General features: G+C 39.5%; 1 pseudogene; it reads right to left on the bottom strand.

The window, feature by feature from the left end:
* Positions 1–7,380: 7,380 nt before the first annotated feature.
* On the bottom strand, positions 7,381–11,754 carry LOC147432426 (uncharacterized; annotated as a pseudogene).
* Between the last annotated feature and the right edge of the window lie 2,415 nt (positions 11,755–14,169).

Below are 14,169 nucleotides of genomic sequence, written 5' to 3'. Positions count from 1 at the left end.
GCCCATTCTGCATCAACATCAGCATCACAATCTCCTTTCACAGAAGACTCAACAATGGCTGCATTTGTAGTGGAACCAGCATTTGCAGTGGAACCACCCTCTTTCTTCTTAGCCTCTTTGGCCTTCAACTTAGGACACGACTTGATCAAGTGATCATTGGCTTTACAATAATGGCAACGCATCTTCTTTTTGCCCTTATCACCAGAATTGCCAGACGAAGTGCTGCCAGCAAAAGCATTAGGAATAGAAATTTTGCCACTCGCAGCAGAACCATAAGAAGTGGCTGCATTACTGTTACCACCCTTTCTTTGAGAAGCAATAAAAGCCTGTTCAACTGCACGCTGCCTAGTCCTGTTTTTTCTAGAAAGTGACTCTTGCAACAACAATGTGCACAATGCATCAAACTTGACAACTTCAGGATTTCCTTGGGTCATCAGTCTCCAAGTACTAGCAAAAGTCTGGTAGGAATCTGGTAAGGCATCAAGAACAGTCTGCACAAGGGAACTGTCAGAAATGACTTCACCTGCAGAAATGAGTTGCTCATTGATATCCTTGACACTAGCAAGGAAAGTGTCCATATCATCTTCCTCATGCATAATCTTCGACTCTAGCTCTTTACGCAGCAAAGCAATTTTAGCCTCATTGCGGCTTGCATAAAGACCTGCTAGAATATCCCAAGCCTGTTTTGCAGATTTTGCTGAACGGATGTGAGGAATAATGGTGCGCTTCACAGACAACGCAATCAATGCATGAGCCTGCGCATCCTTAACATCCCAACGAGCTTGTTCTGCTGTAGGCAAAACAACTCTAACAGCTGCAATCCTTGCAGCAAGACCTGCAACATCCTCAATATCGCCTACATCTTCAGAACCAGGACGTACATCAATGCCCTGCACAATGTTCCAGACACCTTTTGACACAAGAACGTGTTGCATCATATAAGCCCACATAGGGTAGTTGTCCCCATCCAACCTGTCCTCAGCAGCAAACATCTTGAACACATCTGTGTTGTTGTTGTCAGCCATGGTAAATGCTGCACCTGATGTGAAAACTGCTCGAAAATAGGAGAAATGGAGCGGGAACAACTTGTGCTATATAGCACAAACCGTAGAAGACTATAAGGCACCTGTTATGCAGAAAACGGCACTGACAGAAAATCTGCACAAAATGACGAAATAACCTGTGCAATACTGCCCGTAGTGGAAACGGAGGCCGAAATGAGCCCAAATCAAAATTCTGAGCAGACCATGCTCTTCGAGCTCTCCCAAAATATTTGTCGACCTGCGAACGCTTGCCAAAGCTCACTGAAATCGGAGAAAGTGAGCAGGCGTGTGCTGGAGCAGCTGGCGACTAAGCCCGGGAGGACGTGACCTGCTCTGATACCAATTGTTGGAATTAGGGTTGCAGAGAAACACACACAGCTTGGAGAAGACGAAGGAAGCTCAAGGCACACAATAGAGAGTGTGTTACTTAGTGTGCAATGGAAAGATAGATAGCCCTAGAGTGATGGGCGTATATACAATGCACGGGGAAAAAAACCTCCTAAAGAGGGAAAAAATGCCCCGGCGGTCCTAGTGTGTTCACACACATCACTACCACATGTATATGGTAACATCTCCTACCTGAAAAAAACAAACAGTATTGCACTGGAAACCATGGGTGTTGCCCTCGCAATCCAACCCCTTTGGTTAACATCTACGTAGTCAAACCCCTTGGTAAGACCCTCTGTAGAAACTGCACAACTAGCAGGTAACGGTTATCAACATAGTCAACCGTATACATATTGATTGGAATCAACCAAAAGTTGAATTTGTCCACTACCGCGTGGTAGATTGCAAAATTCGTTCCTTGAAAGGCTAACTGGGAGAGATCAAACTGTGATCATCAATGCTTATGGGGTGATGTAGCAGTCACCCGTTGGGTTGTACCCCAAAACAATATGTCCATAGACACTCCGTAGTGCTATAGAGAGAACATGGAATCCACACAAGTGGACTGCCTAGCTCTGGTGGACAGCCATGCTGTCACAACTGATTGCTGCATCTATACTTCCTTGTATAGATCAGCTGCTATGAGTTGAAGATTTATCAAAAACTCAACTTGAGTGTCGCATTGAAATCATGTAGTGCAAAAATGACACTGTAAACATCCTGAATGACAAGACCCTTGCTTGTCCATTAATGTCGATGTATACTTCCCTGGGTAGATCTGTTCACTCTTGAAAACAGGCATCCAAAGAATGTGAGCATTGGGATCTTACCCTAGGTCTGACAATGGCTCTTAGCCTGTGTGGCTGATAGCCCTTATGTCAGTTAGTGTTCAATCGACAAACCGATGAAAACTAAGTTGGATGGCGTCTTAGTCGATTTATAGCTGAGAGTTGAAGCACCTTGGCTTAGGCTGACTCACGAGAAAAACACATATCAAAAGCTTCTCGGAAGATTTTCATGTTTCCCTTAAAGAGAGAGAGAACTAGAGACATGCTGGGCTGAGGAACTTTCCTTAAGTTTTTAGAGTGTGTGCCCAAGTTGTGTGCTCTTATGCATCTTATGCCTAACTTGTAGCTTATCGTATAGGCATTCCACATAGAAAAACACAACCACATCTTGATCTACCTGCCTTGCAGGGTTGTGATTGTATGAGGATGACTTGGCATTGGCACCTTGCCTGGGAATCAAGTCCAAATTTTTGGTTCTTTTTAGTGTTGTTGTGTTGACCGCAACCAAAAAACACATTAAACAATCCATTACTTAGTCTATCCTTGACACAGTTGTGAGTGTGATAGCGGAAGCGTAATCCATGAATCGGTGGAATTCATGCCACCCGGTTAGCATGTCGTGCATGCAAAATTGTAAGCCCTTCAGTTTTCTAAACCGCGGGGAGGTCACCTAATAAAAATGTAACCTATCACGTGAGTTCAACAAAAGGGTATTTAAAGTTCTTGAAATTTACAGAAATATATATACAGAAGGGAATTATTTTTTCAAATTTTAAAAATTCTTACAGATTTTAAAAGAAAAGGGTATATTATATTCTTAACAAAATTCATAGATAAGGGGTTTTACAAACATGTCTTGAACGCACGTGATATGGTAGTTTTACACATAGTGAACCCCCCGAGTTCTAAACCCTTGATTCCAAAGCAATGGGCAGTAGCATGACACGCAGGAGAAGCCTTGCTTCATGTCGAATTATCAAAGCACTGTGTTTTACGCGACAAACAACATGTTCCAAAGTAAACATGAAAACATGCAAAATAAAAAAATTTAAACTTTGGCTAACTTGGTTATCCTGCTGTAACCGGTTTTCCTGGACGCGTGATGGAGAAACTCATTCCCATCAGGCTCGTAGCTTATGCTGCTGTGCGAGAGAGAGTTGGCGTGTGTATCATATACACATTTTGTGCATGTAATGAAATAACAATGCAAGGAAATTGGTAAATCCTTCCCTAGTTTGTATGCTCTTAGCATATGCCAAATGTGGGGAGTCTCAATGCAAGATGCATAAATAGAAGCCTTGCTTTACTTAAATTCATCAAATGGATGAGACAAGAATGTAACCTGAAAGCTCATAGCTAGCAGATGCTCTTGGTGACACACATATATCCGAGCAGAAAAAGATTGACCTTGTCAAAATTGCATAGAGAACTGGCCTTGCCAAATTTTTCTACTGATTGAGAATCATAAGATTTCTCGACAGTGAGAGAGATATCAGCTACAACGGAACTATCCAATGTCAGCGATTGTCCAATACTGCTTGATCAAAGCAACCTTTGCTTGACAAGTTGGCAGTGTGAAAATTCATATGGTGGTCAACGTTGCATCTCGCTCCTAGCTGTGAATGCCAATGTTTGTTCCACGATGCTTCATGTACCCATATTGCCTGCTCCTAGCAAGTTACAATGGCTTGGAAATGAGTATGCATCCAATGGGGCCGTGCTCCCAGAAACCTTGCATGATCGACCTTGTCGAATTGTAAATGTAATGCAAAAATAGTAGAACATGTGCAAATTATGCATCGCATACCTGATTAGCGCTATGAATAATAACCGTGATCCTTCATTCCATTGCATGCGAGAATTATCAAGCACTTTGCTCAATAATTACCCTACTTCATGCTGTCAAGGGCCTTCTCCGATTTGCAACCAATTTGGAATCTTGTGAGAAACTTCAATGCTCTAGTGGTGGGACACAAAGTGTGCACCGGCCATGCCGAGCTCTGTGAGCGTTTTTGTAGAATCATTCAAGCCTTGCTTGATAAATTCTACCTATCTCTTGGGCGGCAACCATTGCACCAGTAGGAATTCACAAAACCAAACAAAGTGCAGATGATTGTAAAAAGAATGCAAAAAGTAATGCCGAAACATAAACAAAGATACCTGGAGCGTTAGCGGATGCACCATGAATCCTCTCCAAGATGCCAACTCACGACCTTGTTGTGCATGATGCTGGATCTCTCCCATGGGATCCATAAATTCTCGAGTCCGGTGTCACCAAATCTGTACCAAACTTAGTACTGCTTGAATCTGGGAGTTTGCCGGAGTCCTTTCAAAAAAAATCGGCATGCGCTAGGTAGAAACCTTGTTTCCCTAGCGTCATGGCGAACTAGAAGCCTTGCTTCCCGAGCACCGCTCTGCATGCATGCCGTGGACTCCGCTGTCAATCTCGTCATGGAGAGGTTTCGGGAGGTCGAAAAATCACCATCGAGAGTTTTCTCCAACTGGAAAATTTTTGTGCATGCTATGCAGAAAATTCTGGTCGAGCCTCCCCTTGTTCTACCCCACTCATGGCTTCCCTTGGAGGGCCACGGTCAAAGCCAACATAAGTGGCCAATAGGTAGGTGGTGGGAACGTCCCTTGGCCAATTAGATGGACAAAAAAATTGCTGCCTAATATGAAACCAAGCTTCTAAATGAAGCTATGGCGTGCTGCAGATCTGCGCAATGTCGATGGAGAAGGTAGCACGCAGAGCTGCATTCGGTAGCCTATGCTACTGTGACAGAAACCACCCACAGGCCGGCGCGCGTCCACTGATCCTGCTCTCGACAGATTTGGTGAAGGTCGCCGACACACCCTCGTCCATGCTAGGACGCGTTGCCCACGGTTCTCTGTGCCGATAAATCTCGACATGCCCAGTTGAAGATGAGAGAGAGATAAAAGCCAAAGAGCCATGCCTTCCTTTGCTTTCCCTCTCTGCCATGGCCTTCTTGCAGCACGACTTTGCCATGCATCCATGAAAGGACTCTTCCATGCTGCTCCTTCTTCGCCGAAAGGAGAGCGAGCTTCCATGAACCGCAAAGAGAGAGAGAGAGAGAGAGAGAGAGAGAGAGAGAGAGAGAGAGAGAGAGAGAGAGAGAGAGAGAGAGAGAGAGAGCAAAGATCCATGGCCTCCATGCCTCTTTCTTCCTCCCCCTTCTCCCCTGAGCTCTGATACCAGTGTAAGGTCAGGGGAACTGACATGCTAATCTCCACCCAGCCATGCCCTAATATAGCCCCTGGCCTTCTAAATAAAGGGACCCCCTTGACTGCATGTCCGTCCTGGCCCTTGGCCCTTGCCCGGACCCGTGTCCTGACATTTTGGGTGAAATTGTTGACCATTGGTTAAAAAGCTTGTTGATTAGTGATACATGGCAACAAACTATCTTTTTTGGCTTAGAGATGTGTTGCGTTAGAGGATAATTTTAATGTTTTTAGTGATGATTGAGACTTACCTTAAATGTTATTTTGGCTTTAAAGTATTAAATGGATATTTTTATTTCATTTGGATTCTAGTAAGTTCTATATTACATACATACACATACACACACATATATATTAATTAGGTATATATATATATATATATATATATATATATATATATATATATATATATATATATATATATATATATATATATATATATATATATATATGAGCAAACCATGATAAAGAGAAGAAAAAACGGTGCAATGATGTCAAAAACTTAACTCAAAAATCCTACAAATTTCAAAATATGTACTACTATACTTGGATTGCTTCTTTGCGTGAGGAAGACACTTGATCGCTTAATAAAAGAGACATTCTTGAATAGTGCTTCACCTTATATAATTCTAGTTAAACTCAACCTAAAGATTTTATTACTTTCTTATTGTTTTAGAAAGCCATCGTGATCCTTTCACTTGTTTTGTAATGTAATGGTAGTAGGTATTGTTTAAACAATAGTAGTAATATATTAGTTAAATAGGTGTTAAAACTCAATGCCAAATAAATTTACACATGAAATATCCATAGGACTATATTCTTAATTTGTAAAAATTTCTACATGGAACTTTTTCTCACATGAAAATCTCTTATCCACATTTTTTCCATCTTGAAAAAGTAATATTTCTAGATGGGAAATCCTTTTATCCACATTTTTTTCATCTTGGAAAAGTCAGATTTCCAAATGGTGAACTTTTCCAAGATGTTTTTCCTTCTTGAAAATGTGTCATTTCTACATGTAAATAATAATCCTACCATGAAAAATGTGTCATTTCTAAATGGTGAAAATTCCCATTAGATTTTTACATTAGAGAAAACACACTCAACTTTTTTAACATGGAATTTATGAAACCATTTTTTTTTCTTGATGGGAAAATAAAAACCGCTATGCTTTTCCATTTCTATATTGAAATAATGGTAGCAAAAGAGTCTCCTTTCCTTTCCCTTGTGGGAATTTGTTATGAAGTTCTTGTGTATTGACAGAGAAGAAGGGGGTCGCCAAGATGGGGACCTTGGGAGTCTGTGCAGAGCTGCCAACTATTGGAGAGGAGGGCTAGGCCGTGAGCAAACACAAGGAACTTTGGACGCATTTCTATATAGCAAAAAAAATATAATTACTAGGCAACTTACTAGATTGAATACACATATCTAGTAAGAGTGCAAACTAGTAATAATGAGAATACTCCTATATGGTTGTAAGCATAATATTATAGCTATATGGGAGTTTTAAGTAACCATATAGCAATATTTCTTACTAGTTTGACTCGGATTCTCCTATATGGCTGTAGCCATAACATTATAGCTATATGGGAGTTTTAACTAACCATATAGTAAGAAATTCTTCTTTCATCTACATAGTTGTAACCACACAATGCTATCTATGTAGTTGTATTATAATAATCCACATAAATAATCAATTTAACATAACATATACAAAATAGCACATACTTTTTGACTAAAAGAGATAAAGATTAAATAGAAAACTAAAAATGATCACTTTCATATAGATGTCTCTCAAAAATTCTTACAAAGTCCATCATACAACCATTAGTCTTTATCATTAGCTACTTCTACATCCTTCAAAGAAAGAGAGCCAATCTTTTCAAGTCTTACAATCATCATGCCTTCTAATAAAAGCCAAGCTACCAAATCTTCACACATAGTAGAAGAGCTAGTTCCACACATTTTTCTACAACAAAAGGAGTTCGTTTTTTTTAAAGCCATGTAAGTAGGCTTCACAAATGGATACACTTCTTCCACTCTTCTAACCCCAAACCATTTCATCAGAATGGTTTCTTGATCTTCTCTAGTGAGTTTGCGTGCCTACACAATAAAGAGTTAAATTAGAGAATATGGTTGCAATCTTTTCGAGAGTAAGCATAAGATATATTTGTAAGATTGAAAACAAACCTGCACTTCCAAGGTAGCCTTCTCATTAGAAACAAAAACATCTTTCTCAACATCCTAAAAAGAGAGACAAGACACATTACTTTAGATTTATTACCATAGTATAAGTGTTTAGAGCCATCAACAAAAAACAAAACAGCTACCTTTGACTTTTGAATCCTCTTAGCTTTTGACCCTTCTTTTTTTTTTTTGAAGGAGTTCAGCAAGCTTAGTTGTAGCCTAAGACATAACCCAAGCTTATTTTAATGACATTTATTTAACAAGTTTACAATTAGCATTAGTTTAATAGTATAATTTGAATACCTTCCGTTTTCGAGTACTCTTTCTAGAATGCTCTTCATCGCACCCTTTAGATGCAATTTTTTCAACTTTATTTAACTTATCCGATATCTACCAACACAAAAAACACAACTTGATATTTTTTACATCTCTAAAAATGTTACACAATGGGAAAAAAACATGAACAAAATCTCACCGGCTTCTCGATTGAAGTTTCATGAGACTTATCACCAGCAGACAAAGACATTGAATCCACATCTCCTAGTGCACTAGAAAAGATATTTTCTTTCATAAAATTTTGATACTCCTAAGCCAAAATTTTCACATAAATAAATCATCATGTAGATATGAAATGAGAGAGAGCAAAAGAAGTAGCATGATCTTCATATACCTCATATGCAGCCATATGATTTTCATCATTGTCCCAAGATATTTCTGGAATGTATACATCAGGTTCTTTCTGAATACATAAGACATACACAAAACTTTAAAAAATCTTAAAAGATCGGCATTACACTGGTATAAAGAATAGTATATATCAATTACCAGTGTGGATTCTGAGATGTCTTTATCGCCCTCTACCACATCTACAAAGTTCTCATCATAACTTTGCTTGGAAGCATCCTCGTCCTAATAAAAATTACTCAATAAGAAACTTAATATCAAAACTCTTAAAAATCATTCCATACTATTACCTTTGATGATAATTCTGTCTCTTTCTCTACACCATCATTGTCAAGCTCTTGAACATCATGAGTATCCTTAAAAATGTAACATAACTCAAGAATAAGATAAACATCTACATAGCATATGATTTGAAAGCAAAATAAAAAGATAATACAAAAACTTATACTATTATAGCGCCTTTGCAAGCCTTTTGTTTGGTCCACTTTCTTTTGGACGCCAATGACTTTATACACCAATTGTAAATGTCGGACTCTTTCCACAAATATTCCACACCATATACTTTCACTGGCTTTAGCTCACCCATCTTCTCTCGGATGATACTCAAAACCATATCTTTACCGTTGCTATTATGTCTCAAATCTGCAATTGGCCCTACCTTTGCAAACCACCCTCGCACCATCCCATAATTTGCACACAACACTCTATACTGACCATGATCCTCTTTTTTAAGAAATTCTCTACCATACAACTTATTGTGCTCTCTATGTTTAGGAGGAGGAGCTCTAAAGACTTGATCATATATGATCGGATCATATGGAAGAGAACTAGTTGAGTTACCAACAACCCTTTTGTTACCCAAAGAGTGATGTTCCCTCCAAGCGTCGAGTAGTTTCACAGTCTCCTCATGAGGAAGTGAAACTAGTTGCTGAAAAATTGACTGTGGAAGATCCATGCGAGCCCTACAAGAGTAGTTGACATATGCAGATAAGATAGACTCCAAAAAGTTTCAATTTGTGCCACTTGAGATATAACTCGAACAATACAAAAAGTTAAGATGAAAATAAATCATAGAGAGAACAATGCTCAACCATATAATAAAATTCAAACCACAAAATCATTTAATTCTCTAATAGCAAAAGCCTTATGTGATCAAGTACTTTATGAATGTCTTTTTCTCATGTCCTTGACTTATGGACATCTCCATAAAATAGGGATCCATCGATCACTTTCTCCAAGATTTCTAACTTTTTTACGTTTTAGTACAATCCAATCTTTGATTAAAAGAACACAAGAATCCCAATCTCTCCATGTGTTTTCCTCCTCATGAACTTTCCATATATGAGGATCACTTGCATCAGATTTCAAAATAGCAAGCTTTGTGATTTTGCTGTCACATTGTACACATCTTACAACAGCATGCTTGAATTGTATTGTACCATTGTTTTCTAAACGGACTTTGACAATGTCATCATGCTCCAACCACAAGGGTACATTCCCACAATTGCCTTCCATTAGTAGCTTAGCCCTCTGCTTTAGGTCCTTAACTTCATATGCAATCAATCTTTGGCTCCTCGGTAATGGCAATGGGATAAATTTATGAAGCAAAGAATAGATAGGCCGCACACTATCCCAAGTAAATGGAAGCGGTGTTTTCTGAAGAATGCTCATTCCAGTCATTGTATCTATGACTAGTTCCTCTGAATAATTGTCTCCTGTAATACATTGTTTGTAGTAAGTTGCACCAAAAAACATCATTGCTTTCCCATCAAGCTGCATGGAGAAGAAAGAGGTTATGCGAGCTTTCCAATGACCTCTCTCCTCAGACAAGGTGTCTAACGCGTCCACCTTTACAACTACATCATTGCCAATCTTGAAAAGTTCTCCTTTATAGAAGACTTTGTCATATGTTTGCACATCACCAAATGAAAAGATTTCATCATCGATGTTCCAAAAGCTCCTTAAGTAGGTAACCTCCTCAGATGTTGGAACCCTATAATTACCCCTCCTCTTTGATATTGCAATACCCTTCATAAGAATGTTATCAGTACAAGATGCTCTCTTGCCATACTTTAAGATGTCGTTCCACAACGATCTTGCCTTTGCAATAGAAGTAACGTTGAATAGTCCATCAAGATGTGAAGTGCAGCACTCAATGGAGGCCCCGATTGCACAATCAGCTGCAGTAGTTTGACCCAATACACTATGCAATTGTTGTAGGACTCTATCACAAGGTAGCAGGGCATCTTTATCATGTTGGATTGCTTGGAATACTTTTGTGAAAAACATTCTCAGATAGAATTGTACAAAAGATGCTTCATCATTTATGCTATTTGTTTTGATAGCACTGTACGCTTTCACTAAATGTTCGAACATATAGCACCAATATATGTCATGTAGTCCATGCCGCAAAATATCCTCAAGTAGTTCCCCACTTCCAGCTACATGCTCCAAGGGTGATGAGTTTGCTCCTGAGTATTCCTCCTTTCGGATTCTCCAAGATTGCATCAAGGATTTGATAACCTGAATGTCAGTAGCCGACATTCCATGTTCTCGACTGTAGCCATAAAAGCTATGTGCTATGTCCACCAACAAGATTCCTAAAGTTTGCATCTCATGCGGAATACCATCTACGACTCTTAGAATATATGGTAGACACCACTGCATAAACTTTTGATTCTCTTCCGCCTTGAAGGATTCATAATAGACACTTGGTGAGTTTGGCCACCGACCATAGCGAATAGATGCTGGTGCCAATTTTGTAACAGTCAAAGTGGCTTCATCAATATTTTTCTTCACTGAAGAATCTGCATTCTGGAATAAGTGTGCAATATACTTCTTGAAAACATTTAGAGACAAGGTGTGCATTACATCAAAAACCAAGTCAAGAGAGGGGTCAAATCCATATAAGTCAAAGAGTCTCCAAAGTATTGACTCCCTTGATAAACCAACTTTCTTCCAAATCTCATCCTTCTCAGCAAAAGTACAACACCTCTTTGCCTCAGCTATGGCATGAACCATCTCGTTTGTTGTTCTTGCAACTGGTGGGTATCTGACTTGTAAGCGATTTTCATTGTAAATATACCTCCCTTCTAGTCCAGGCCTATCTCTTGCAAGTGATGCATGTGGCTTATCTCTCCTGCAGAACTCTTGTCCCCCATTTTTGAACAAGCCAATCTTGCATTGGGCCGGATGGTCTTCGGTAACCATCATACCCATAATTCGTATCTTACAGAATTTAGATTCCACCCTCGTATCATCAAAGATGTTTTCTAGTGGATACTCATATAATACATCCACTCCATCAATATACAGTGCTTCCAACTCATCCACTAATGGTTTCAGAAATGATCCGAAGACATCGCCGGAAGACTTAATAATTTTTTGCAGCTTTGTGGAATAAACAAGACTGGCATGATATCCATAGAGTTTTGTTTTCCATCATTGAGCACCATAATCTCCACAAACCCACAACTTTTTTGTGTGGTTCTTGAAGTTTGAAACCCGTCCCAATGCAACAAGAGAGCTATATTTCTAGGGTCACCCTGATTATGCACACCAACAATCAGAGTAAGTAAGGACATTCAGTGTATATTTTGCTAAGAAAAAGAGGAAGATAGACATCATTACCTTGCACAACCTTTTCTCACATTTGATTTCTTCCTTGCATTCGGAGCAGATAAAAGTGTACACTGCTCGATCAGCATCCCATGCATCTTCAAGTTTTTGAGAGCGTTTGTCAAAGGGAAAAGTCGTGTAAGACTTCTTACATCCAGGTGTAGAGCAAACAACTGGCAGCTCATATGTTGACAATGGGTCCCAAAAGTTCTTCACTCCTTGGAATTTTGTTCCATCCCAAAATTCCTTTATATGCCTTCCCGTAGAAAATGCATCTCCCTTACACCATTGATTTTTATGGCGCCACAAACTCAATAGCTCATGACAAAAGGTTCTACTCCTTGTAAGAAGCTTCAGTTGAGGTCCTATTGGAATATAATCAAAAGCAAGCATTGACTTTCTTGGCTTTGTGCATACTCTGCACTTTTCACAGCAAGTAATACAGTCACGTTTAAGCTTTTTGGAGTTTGAAGCACCTGAACAGGCACACCTTAGAACCTCTCCTACAAAGTTGTCCTCTATACTTGGGTATAGAAGTTCTGGTGCGTGCTTTGCTCCATTACTTCCTGTACAAATACGATAACGAGAGGCAGTCACCATCCCCAAACCTTTCAACATTGTTTGTAATTGATCCCAGCACGCAGGTACTTGTACCCCTCCAAGCTCACCTTCCCATGTCTTTGGCAACTGAACCAACAATTTAGCTAGGCTTCTTTTCGAAGAGTAGTTCTTTACCCTAGCTCCACCAAGGTCACCAAAGAGAAGACGTAGCATTTGATCTTGAACACCTATCGGCATTTTATGTTCATCCCATAAACTTTGAAGTTCTACTATTCTCTCTATTAGTTCAAAGAGAACAATAGATGTCCCTTCCTCATTTTCCTCCCTGCTATCTTGCACGCTAGCATCAGCCTGTAAATGGTCGTCACCATCTGCATGATGGTCACCGCCATTTGAATCTTCCATTTTCTCTTCCTCCACGTTGAGACCTTCACTCCAGGAAGGTGCTACATGTGGCACATCTAAACCAAAATGGAGCTTCAAGCTCCCAAATCTCTTTGAAAGAATTTGGTGTCGATAAAGGGTTGAAGTATGCACAAACCGCCCGCCATAGCAATAGAAAGAACAGTTGCAGAAAGCCTTCCTTCCATCACTATTGGACTCTTCAGTTCTTTCTACATGTCGATCTTCTGTTCGTTCTGTGATGTTATGTGTGACATCCAAATCAATGTCACTTTGTACCCTTCTACGCTTGGTCACAGAAGGATGTAGCTTTCCTAATGAGTCTTGATTTTGATGAAAATAAAAGGTCCGTTTTGACACCAACTCCCAACCGTTAATAGAGTGTGAACACTTATAATTACACGCGCACTTCCAAGAAGTTATTGTGCCCATGACTGCAGACCAAATATAAATATACGTGTGAACTTTTGTACAAATCAAAGAACGTACAACATAAACACCTTTAAATGAGTACATTAGTGATCAAATATTATTAAGAGATGCTGAAATAGTCATCCATTTTGCAAGGAGAGTACATAGTAAACTTAATAAGGTGGTTGTGCAGTGGGATATGGTGGAGGCAGTCGATACAAAATAATTTTTCTTCTAGGAATAATATGTCCTATCACTTTCGCTCTGTCCATCAAGGTGACCATAGACATGGTCTCCTCGTTTGAGCGGTATACTACCTTGTAGCGGTCAACAAGTCCTAGCTTCCTCTTGAGAGTCAAAAGCTTTACATTTACATCCCATGCCATTACATCGTCAATGAAAATGGTTAAAACATTCCATTTTCTCCCAGACCTTCCAAACAATAGATATTGGTCTTCTGGCCAAGCACTATCCTGCCCAAACTCATGAAATAAGATTTGTGACTGCAAGTCTACAAATTCTCTGCGTTTCTCTATAGGATATTCTCGCACTTCACTTATACTTTCACTATCAATGTCATCACATAGTGTTTGCTCACTTTGACCAGCCATCTGTAGTGGATACCACAAGCAACACTGGCTAGTCAGAGTGACACCCCTTTCAACTTGAAAGCTTAATCTTACCCCTCTCAATTTACAATTCACATTGAATAATTCACATCAAGCTATATTCTCAAGACCTAATGTAAGCTAAATACAGCTAGACATGAATACTACTACAAACCTACAAAGCAGAGGCTTAAAATAATCAAAGAAGTACAATGTAAAGGTCATAGCTGATGTTTTAGG

This window comes from Adiantum capillus-veneris, chromosome 20, assembly GCF_014529385.1.
Source record: "Adiantum capillus-veneris isolate H3 chromosome 20, ASM1452938v2, whole genome shotgun sequence".
Classification (NCBI taxonomy): domain Eukaryota; kingdom Viridiplantae; phylum Streptophyta; class Polypodiopsida; order Polypodiales; family Pteridaceae; genus Adiantum; species Adiantum capillus-veneris.
This window is presented reverse-complemented; position numbering and strand designations above follow the sequence as displayed.